Here is an 11,312-nt window from a genome sequence, read left to right as displayed (position 1 = left end):
CGATTTCCATGTGGGGGATGGTAGATATTCATCAAGGGGAATTTTCAATGGATTGGGAAAAATTACCACCCTTGTTATATAAACTTGAAACATTTAGATGGCCATGGTTGTATATGCTTGAAATCTCAGCCCTAGGGGAGGTTGATGTAAAAGGATTCTGAGTTTGAGGGAAGGGTGGGTTACAGAGCAAGTTTAAAGGCTAGCCTGTCATATAATAAGACTTTGCTTCAATGAAATAAAAATGCATACATCATTTTTATAGTTTGTTTCAATGTCAAGTCTACTTATCTCATAATTATTGTATATGCAATTTATTCTCCGTTTCTTTAACATTTTATTTTAATTAATCATTTTTTGGTGCTAGTTCTTGGGCTTGAACTAAGGGCCTGGGTCCTGTCCAGAGCTTCCCCGCCCCCCTAAGGCTAGCACTCTACCACTTAAGGTACAGTTCTACTTCTGGTTTTTTTTTTAAATGCTTAATTGGAGATAAGAGCCTCATAGACTTTCCTACAGGGACTGGCTTTGAACTATAACCTCAGATCTCAGCCTCTTGAGTAGGATTACAGGTGTGGGCCATTAGACTTGACTTTAACATTTTATTTTTGTCTTTAGTCCAATGATGATGTTTGCTTTTGTTTTAGTTCTTTTTTTTTCCTTCTGGGAGAGTAAAGAATGGGTGCAGAAAGGAAGGGAGTGAACAAATGCAATCATGCTATTCAGTATGTGCAAAATGATCTATGTAATTTGTAGGCAGGGATGAAAGGGGGAAACTGGGGGAAAGTAAATGAAGGGGTACATTGTCAAACAAATGTACTCATGACCTGACTTATGAAATAGCAGCCCCTCTGTACAACACCTTAATAACAATAGAATTGTTTTTTAAATAGTACAAAGGAGTTGCCATTCAACAAAATAAAATATGAATATGGCGAATCTTGATTACTATCACCCCTTTCATCATCTCTCCCAACCCCACCCCTCCTCTCATTAAAAATTTTTTTTGAAGCATATACATTGAATTTCATGACTGCATTTCCCCCTTCCTGTCTTCATTCATCTCCCTCCTCTTCATTGCTCCTTAATCCCACCCTACACTTTTGAGTACCTATTTCCTGTTGTATATTTTGTTGGACTGTAAGACTTTCTAAGGAGTTACATTGTTTGAGTTCTCCCTCTCAATTTATCTTATTTCAGTTAATACACCTTTGTGTACTTGGATACCACCCTGGAGTGTATATGATATACTTACAGATTAATTCTATCTTCTACATATGAGGTAACATATACATTCTTTGTCTTTCTAGGCCTGACTTACTTTACTTAACATGATTTTTCCCAGGTCCTTCATTTCTTTGCAAATGATGCAGTATCATTCTTTCTAGTGTATGTATAAGAATTCCATTGTGTGTACCACATTTTCTTGATCCATTCATCCATTAAGGGGCATCTGGTCTGATTCCATATTTTGGCTATGGTGAATAGTATTTCAATGAACATGGTTGTGCTGGTGGCCTCACGAGATCCTAGTTTGTGATCTGTTGGATAAATGCCCAGGAGTGGGATTGCTGGATCATAAGGTAGTTCTTTGTTTAGTTTGTTTTTTTTTTTTAATTTTGGTCAGTTTTGAGGCCTGAACTCTGGGCCTGGGCGTTGTCCCTCAGCTCTTCAACTAAAGGCAAGTGCTCTACCAGTTGAGCCACGGTGTCACTTCCTGCTTTTTCTGCTTATGTGGTACTGAGGAATCCAACCCAGGGCTTCATGCATGCAAGGCAAGCACTCTACCACTGAGCCACCTTCCCAGCCCTATGTTTAGTTTTTGAGGAATCTCCACACTGCTTGCCAGAGTGCTAGTACTTGTTTACTTTCCCACCAACAGTGTTTTAAGGTTTCTCTTTTGACCACATTCATGCCAGCATCTATTGTATTCTTGTATTCTTGATAATGACCATTCTAACTGGGGTGAGGTGAAATCTCAATGTTGTTTTGATTTGCATTTCCTTTATGGCCAGAGATGTTGAACATTTCTTCATGTGTCTATTGGTCATTCTTACTTCTTCTTTTGAGAAGTCTGTTTAGCTCTTCTGGCCACTTATTAATTGCATGGTTGATTCTTTGAAGGTTTCTTCTCTTCTCCTTCATTCCTTCCTTCCCTCCACTCCCTCCCTCCCTTCTTCCTTCCTTCCTTCCTTCCTTTCTCTCTTTCTCTCTCTCTCTTTTTTTTTTTGGGTCCAGTCGTGGGGCCTGAACTCTGGGCCTGGGCACCGTCCCTCAGCTCTTCAGCTCAATGTTAGTGCTCTACCACTTGAGCCACAGTGCCACTTCTGGCTTTTTTCTTTTTGCTTATGTGGTGCTGAGGAATTGAACTTAGGGTCTCAGGCATGCAAGGCAAGTGCTCTACCACTGAGCCACCTTCCCAGCCCTCTTTCTCTCTTCCTTCCTTCTTTCTTTTCTTTCTTCCTTCTTTCTTTCTTTCTTTCTTTCTTTCTTTCTTTCTTTCTTTCTTTCTTTCTTTCTTTCTTTCTTTCTTTCTTTCTTTCTTTCTTTCTTTCTTTCTTTCTTTCCTTCTTGTGTGGGTCCTGGGGCTTGAACTCTGAGCTTAGGTGCTGTCTGTGAGCATTTTACTCAAGGCTAGTATTCTACCACTTGTGCCACAGCTCCACTTCTGGCTTTTTTATACTTAATTGGAAATAAGAGCCTCATGGAGCTGAGTGCCAATGGCTCACACCTGTAATCCTAGCTACTCAGGAAGCTGAGATCTGAGGATCAGGGTTCAAAGCCAGCCCAGGTAAGGAAATTCCATTAGACTCTTATCTCCAATTAACCACCAGAAAACTGGAAGTGGTTCTGTGGCTCAAGTGGCAGAGTGCTTGTCTTGAGCTGAAGAGCTCAGGGACAGTGCCCAGGCCCAGAGTTCAAGCCCCACTTCCAACAACAACAAAAAAGAGTCTCACACACTTTCTTACCTGGGCTGGCTTTGGACTGCGATCCTCAGATCTCAGCCTCCTGAGCTAGGATTACAGGCATGAGCTATAGTGTCCACTTGAGAATTTAGTTTCTTAAGCTCTCTGTCTATTCTACATATTAGGCCTCTTTCTGATGGATAGGTGGCAATATCGTTTCCCAGTCTCTAAGTTATTTTTTGATAACTATGTCCTTTGCATTGCAGAAATTTTTTAGTTTGATGAAATCACAATTGTTTTTTTTTTTTTTTGATTTGTTGGGCTTGTGGATCTTTACTCAGAACATTTCTGCCTCTGCTGAGGAGTTCTAATGTTTCCTGCATTCCTTCCTGTAATATTTAATTGTTTCAGGACTTACATTGAAGTCTTTGATCCATTTTGAATCAATAATGGTGCAAGGTGAGAGATGGTGATCCAGTTTCAGTGTTTTTGCATGTGGATACCAGTTTTGGCAGTACCATTTGTTGAAGAGGCTCTCTTTCTTCTAGCCTATGTTTTTGGCTCCTTTATCAAATTAGATGGCTGTAGGTCTGTGGATTTATTTCTAGGTCTTCTTTTCCTTGGTCCTCAGGCCTTTTTTTTGTGCCAGTACCAAGCCATTTTCATTACTATGGCCCTCCATTTTTTGTAGTTGTCCTGGGTTTTGAAATGTGGGCTTCACACTTGTTAGATATACCTGCCAGGTACACAGGAGTCATAAATAGGAGAATCAACATTCAGGTATCCTGAACAAATGCATGAGATTCTATCCAAATAATAGCTCATGCAGAAAAGGCTAGGAGGAGTTACCATCTAAATACCTTAATTTTAATGGTGAGAGTATTGAGATCCAAGTGGGGTGTAGGATTTGATCAACTATGAAAAGAAAAAATGTTTGAACCTTGTTCCTTGTGTTACAAGTGGCCTCTAGAGGACAGTCTAATTATTAATTTCAGCAGAAAGTTGAACAATGATTAGATGAATCCAAATGTTGAAGTACAAAGTGGAGTGAATTGACTGTCTCTCTGCAAGCATCGTCTTTCTTAGGAAGCTTGTTGTGGATAAGAATAGATCATAATGTAAACCATATAAACTTTTTTTTTGGGCTCCGGTCCTGGGATCTGAACGCTGGGCCAGGGCACTGTCCCTCAGCTCTTCAGCTCAAGGCTAGTGCTCTACCACTTGAGCCACAGCACCACTTCCGGCTTTTTTCTTTTTGCTTATGTGGTGCTGAGGAATCGAACCCAGGGCCTCAGGCATGCAAGGCAAGCACTCTACCACTGAGCCACCTTCCCAGCCCCCATATAAACTTTTTGTAAGCAATTTAAAAAGGGGTCTAGGGAGGGGGGAAAGAAAGAGTAATAGAGGGAGTGAATATGACCAAAGTTCATTATATGCACAACGAAACCCCCTATTTAATATTTGCTATTATTTTTTCCAAAAAGGAACTGAAGGCATAGCTCAAGTGATGAAGCCTTCAGCAAAAATGATAAGGGACAGTGCCCAGGCCCTGAGTTCAACCTCCAGTACCAGCAGACAAACCTCTTTAAAAAATCAAGCAACAACAATATAAACCTTTGTCCAGAATAGCATCTCAAAGCCAGATGTGTGTGTGTGTGTGTGTGTGTGTGTGTGTGTGTGAGAGAGAGAGAGAGAGAGAGAGAGAGAGAGATACACACACACAACCGACACTTTTCAAATGACTTCTTTGAGAATGAACTGCTGAAAATATATAGCTGGGGCTGGGAAGGAGGCTTAATGTTAGAGTGCTTGCCTAGCCTGCATCAGGCCCTGGGTTTGATTCCTCAGTACCACATAAACAGAAAAAGCTGGAAGTGGCACTGTGGCTCAAGTGGTAGAAGGCTAACCTTGAGCAAAACAGGCTCAGGGATAGTGCCTAAGCTCTGAGTTCAAGCCCAGGACTGGCCACACACACACACACACACACACACACACACACACACACACACACACACACACACACATCTGGTAAAGGGCCTTTAGAAAGATGTCTTTGGAAACGGAATCATTTCAAGGAACTTTTTCTTGTTCCTACTGGCCTTCTTTAGAATCCCAGAATATTGGAGAATTCTGATTCTACCTGTCAGATGCATATAAATCCAGCTAGTATTGCTGTTCATGTATTTTTAAGAATAAACATTGAAAAATAATTTTGTAGGAGTTTTTTGTTTTTTTATTTGCCATTCCTAGAGCTTAAACTCAGCACTCCCTACCACTTGAGCCACAGCTCTATTCTGGGCTTCTTGTGGTTTATTGGAGATGAGTCTCATGGATTTCCTGCCCAGGCTGGCTTTGAATCACATCCCTCAGTGCTCAGTTTGCTGAGTATTAGGATTACAGGTAGGAGCCATTAGCACCTGGCTGTAAGACGGTTTTTTTTTTAAGAGAGGGGAGGTGTTTTGGTGGCACTAGTATTTGAACTCAAGGCTTCCTGTGTGCCCAACTAACCTTCTATCATTTAAACCAGGCCCTAGCCCCTGTATAGAAATATTGAATACTTCATTTATTTAGAATATTCTCTTATGAAAGATTTTGTTCTAAAGTATATAGAAGAAAGTATAGTAAATATTAAAATTTCTAATATTATGTGCACAAAGTGTTACAATGTCCAGAGTAGTTATCTGAGTGAGGCTGTCAGGTGACTTTTAATCTTTAGTTTCTTTTCTTTTTTTTTTTTTTTGGGGGGGGGGGGTCCGGTCATGGGGCCTGAACTCTGGGCGCTGTCCCTTAGCTCTTCAGCTCAAGGCTAGTGCTCTACCACTTGAGCCACAGCGCCACTTCCGGCTTTTTTCTTTTTGCTTATGTGGTGCTGAGGAATCGAATCCAGGGCCTCATGCATGCAAGGCAAGCGCTCTACCACTGAGCCACCTTCCCAGCCCCTAATCTTTGGTTTCTGTTTTCCAAACATTATACACTTAGAATGGGAGGCAAATGGAATTTTCTAAACTAGTGCAGCTCTGCCCTCTGGTGGCTGATCTTAGTAATTGTCTGCATTTAATCTAAGGGGGAAAACACTCATCCGGAGAGCAAAGCAGGTATCACTGTGGGTTTTATCCCAGGGCAGAACTTCAAGATTTATATATCCTTTGCTGGTTGAAAAGTGACTATCAATCACTCTTAAAGGAGTTATCTTGTGGAACTGTGATTGGAACTTTTGACTCTATGTTCTCAGCAGCCAAAGAGAAGAGCAGTCATAGTAGGCAGAGGAAAACAGGTCTCATCTCTCAGGTGGCTCTTTATCAAAGCCTCTACAGTTTGTGGGCTACAGAGGACTACTGGGTATATTTTAAGAATCTGAATTTTTATTGTATCCATTATGAACTCCAATGTACTTTTAGTTGTTGGTGGTGGTCATGGGGCTTGAACTCAAGGTCTAGTTGCTGTCCCCAAGCTCTTTTGCTCATGGCTAGTGCTGTACCACTTTGAGCCACAGTGCCACTTCCATTTTCTTGTGGTTCCTTGGAGATTAATGGACTTTTCTTGCTCAACTGCTGACTTTGAATGGTGATCCTCAGATCTTAGCCTCCTGAATATCTAGGATTACAGACATGTGCCACGAGTGCCCAGCTTTCCAGTGTTCTTTAAAATAAAAACTGGCTCATGGGTTAGAGTACTGGCCTTGAGTGAAAAAGCCAAGTGAAAATGTGAGGCCCTGAGTTCAAGCCCCAGTACCAGTACTAAAATAAAATATTTTAACACATAAAAATTACTAAATCAGTACTACAAAATATGTGACACTCACATAATAAACTATTGTACACTCTAGGGTTAAAAAAGAAAATAATAGGGCTGGGAATGTGGCTTAGTGGTAGAGTGCTTTGCCTAGCATGCACAAAGCCCTGGGTTCAATTCCTCAGTACTACATAAGCAGAAAAAGCTGGAAGTGGCACTGTGGCTCAAGTGGTAGAACTTTAGTCTTGAGCACAGAGAGGCTCAAGAACAGAGCCCAGGCCCTGGATTCAAGCACCAGGACCGGCAAAAAGTGGAAAATAATAGAATTTGATAAACATTATGTAAAAAAAATTCAATTACTTGTTGAGAAGTTGGTACAGTGTATTAATAGAAGTCCTCTGTCTTCTGAGCTAGTCCAATGTAGATAGAAGACAAAGTCTCAAGGGTCCTTTGATGGAAAGGGTAGAAAAAAATAGCCTACAGAATGTGAGAGGCCCAGGCTCCAGGATAGAACACAGAGGGGAAGGCAGGTGCCAGCCATTCCTTGTCTGAGTGAGTTTCACTGAACCAACACTTCAAACAACTGTGAAGATCAAAGAGCTTCTTTTGATTTCCATATAAATGGGCTGATCACTTCCCTGACCTGTAGGGTTGAATTGTGGACCCGAATTTCATATGTTAATATTCGAGGATGTGACCCTATTTGGAAGCAGGTAATTTACAGGGGTACTTAAGTTAAAGAGACAGGGAGAGCTGACTGGTGACCAGTGTCCTAAGCAGAGGACATTAGAATCCAACACAAAGCTGCCTATCTGTAAGACAAATGAGAGAGGACCCAGGACAGACCATTCTTCTGTCTGATGTATAGGGGGAAGTGCTGACCTCAGGACCTTGCACACAAAGGCAAGTACCCTGCTACTGAGCAACATCCCAAGTCTTGATCCTGGACTTGTAACCTCCAGAACTGCACAAAAATGAGTTCCATTGTTTAAGTCACCCAGTCTATTGTACTTTATCATGGCAACCATAGCAAATATATGCTTGGATTTTGAAGTAAGGGAATGACCAGGCCGAAGTAAATCGCCTAGTTTTCCCAGCTATTCTGGCACCTAACTAGGTGATGGGGGCTGTCCACCCAGCTTCCAAAAATTCAGAAGTGGTACTGTGGCTCAAGTGGTAGAACACTAGACTTGTAGCCTTGAGCAAAAAGATGCTCAGGACAGTGCCTAAGCCCAGAGCCCAGATTTCAGGCTCAGAACCAGAGAAAAAGAAAGAGAGAAAGAAAGAAAGAAAGAAAGGAAGGAAGGAAGGAAGGAAGGAAAGAAGGAAGGAAGGAAAGAAGGAAGGAAAAAAAGTCAGAAAGTCAGGAGGTCAGGCCCTTATCCAGGCCCATAGGTGAAGACAGACTGTAATCTCAAATTCCCTCATGACTCATTTAAAGGAAAGGTCCGAAATTTGTACTTGAGTCTGAGTTCTCTTTTTTCTTTCTTTTCTTTTTTGTGGAAGTACTAGAGGGTTGAACTCAGGCTAGCATACTACTATTGAGTCACACTCAGCCCTTTTTTACTTTTACTTATTTTTAGACAAGGTCTTCCATTTTTATCCAGTATTGGCTTCAATCAACTTAAGAAGGATTCATTTTAGCTCATGGATTCAGAGATTCACTGGGTTATGTCAAAGAGATTCCCATGGTAACGCTCACATTATGGTGGCCAGGAAACAAACAAAAAAGTAAATACAAGAAGGGACTAAGATAAGATACAACCCTGAAGACATCACTCCAGTAGCTCCCTCCCTCCACCATGGTCCCGCCTCTGACTTTGCCTACCTTTCAGTAATGCCATATTATGACTCCATTTAACAGGGCAAAGCCCTCAGGATCTGATCACTTCTTTTTCTTTTCTTTTTTTTGCCAGTCACGGGGCTTGAACACTGGGCTTGGGCGCTGTCCCTCAGTCTTCAGCTCAAGGCTAGCACTCTACCGCTTGAGCCACAGCACCATTTCCGGCTTTTTCTGTTTATGTGCTGCTGAGGAATCGAACCCAGGGCCTCATGCATGTGAGGCAAGCACTCTACCACTAAGCCACCTTCCCAGCCCGTGATTACTTCTTAAAAGCTTATTTGGTGCCAATCAAACTCTCAATAAGTAAGACGGGGGAAGGGAGGGTAGCATTTCATATTGAAACCCTAACAAATTACAAATCAATCTTGTCAAAACATGTAAGACTTCACCCTGAAAAACTACAAAACATTACTGAAATTAAAGAAGTACATTATTCAGGTTTTTTTTATTCTGTAGTTTTTTTTTACCTTGACGTGTGGAACCTTGCTGACACTGAATTGCCTATCCTGAGGCTAGCCTATTTTCAGAGATAGTAAAGGACTCACCTATAGGGATACCTTTCAACATCCCAAAAGTTACCAAGCAGCTCTTTTACTGGACTCTCACAGTCCAGCTGTCCTTATCACCTAAGGCCAAGAATTAAAACAACTGAGATGAGTATCTAGATCTCAGAACCCACTGAGTCATGGCTTTGCCTAGTCTTTCTTCTGGCAATTGTCACAAAGGCTTTGTCTACCACCTCATTCCTTCCCTGACTAACCCAGTCCTTCCTTCTCAGTGTGCTTCTCTGCCCTTTTCAAGGCATGTCCTGTCCTCTCATCTTAGGAATTGGGAGCCACAAACTATCCTTATTTCCCCCTAATGTCTTGTCTCATAATATGTTGCTTTTACTGTACCCAACTAATAATAAAGCTTGTATTACAATAAGACCTAAATGTGTGACACATTGAAAGACTCAATATTATGAAAAAGTCAACTCTCTCAAAAGAGGTCTATAGAAGTAATATAATTGCAGTGAAATTCTCAGTGCTTTGTATGTATGTGTGAAAATAAACACGCTGTCTCTAAAATCTAGGTGAAAAGTCAAAGGGCTGATAATAGGCAATCTTATCTTGGATGACACTTAAGCTAGGTAGCATGACCTGTTACAAAGTACACGTCTGCAATAAACCCCATGCAATATTTACATGAGGATGTGAATTAGCCAATAGACCCCAGAAATTCCAGAGCAAAATATGGCTAATGGCATTATAGTTCAGTGAGAAAAGGGCCACATTTTCAACAAATAATACTGGGTCAATTAGATACACAAATAGGAAAAATAAACTGTGACCTCATCTTACTTGATGAATTTCTGATCTGAATGTCACAGATAAAACAGAACTTTAAGATTACTGTAATCATAGTCAGGTGATGTGGACAAAGATTTTTTTAAACAGGATCCAAAATGTTCACACTTAAAAGAAAAAAAGAATATAAAATAGATGATAGTGAGATCATAAATATATGTTACTTAAAAAAATACCATCAAGGGGCTGGGAAGTTGGCTCAGTGGTAGAGTGCTTGCCTTGCATGCCTGAGGCCCTGGGTTCGATTCCTCAGCACCACATAAGCAAAAAGAAAAAAGCTAGAAGTGGTGCTGTGGCTCAAGTGGTAGAGTGCTAGCCTTGAGCTGAAGAGCTGAGGGACAGCGCCCAGGCCCAGAGTTCAGGCCCCGCGACCGGACCCAAAAAAAAAAAAATACCATCAAGCCAGCTGTGGTGGTGCATGCTTATAATTCCAGCATTCCTAAGGTAGGAGGATCACAAGTTCAAGGCAAGCTTGGGATACAGATTAAAGCACTGTCCCAAAAAAGCCAGAAAGAAAAAAACAGAGGAATTAAAAGCAATTTACATAGTAGAGTGCTTGCATTGCAAATTCGAAGACCTAGGTCCTAGGCTTAATTGCAAAAAAGAAAGACAATTCATAAAATAAAAGAATATGCGTATATGTATGTGTATATATGTATACACACCTATGTATGTATGTATGACGTACATATGTATGTATGTATGTATGTATGTATGTATCAATCTATCTATCTATCTATGTATCTATCTATGTATCTATCTATGTATCTATCTATGTATCTATGTATCTATCTATCTATCTATCTATCTATCTATCTATTTGCACTGGTTTTAGGACTTGAACTCAGGGCCTGGGTGCTGTCTCTGAGGTTTTTTGCTCAAGGCTAGTGCTCTACCTCTTGAGCTACAGCTCCACTTTTGGATTGTGGGTGATTAATTAGAGATAAGAGTCTCATGGCCATTCCTGTTGGGGCTGACTTTGAATCACAATCCTCAGATCTCAGCCTCCTAAGTAGCTAGGATCACAAGCGTGAGCCACACGTGTCCAGCAAGTTTTTCTTTTTTGGTGCTCAAGATGGAACCCAGGGCCTGGAACAGGGTAAGAAGCATGCACATGTCTACTGAGCTACGCTCAGCCCCTTGGTAACACAATTTGGAATAGCCATAAACTCACCTAAATGCCCATGAAAGGTGAAGTGAATATATTAAGATATAAATATATGTAATCACATAATGGAATACTAAACATCAGAAGCTAAGTGGTCTACAACTACACACATCGCTATGGGTCAGTCTAGTAAACAATACTGACCCAAAGGTGAAAAACAACCAAAGATTTCAGGGCAGGGGATATAGCTTAGTGGTTGAGTACTTGCTTAACATGCAGGAAAAACAGACACACACACACACACACACACACACACACACACACACACACACACATATACTTCAGCTATTAGAAGTTTGGCTACAGTAAATATTTTCATT

Source organism: Dipodomys spectabilis, unplaced genomic scaffold, assembly GCF_019054845.1.
Source record: "Dipodomys spectabilis isolate Male_0828 unplaced genomic scaffold, ASM1905484v1 ptg000221l, whole genome shotgun sequence".
Lineage (NCBI taxonomy): Eukaryota > Metazoa > Chordata > Mammalia > Rodentia > Heteromyidae > Dipodomys > Dipodomys spectabilis.
The sequence above is the reverse complement of the archived record's forward strand: the minus strand, read 5'-3'. Positions refer to the sequence as shown.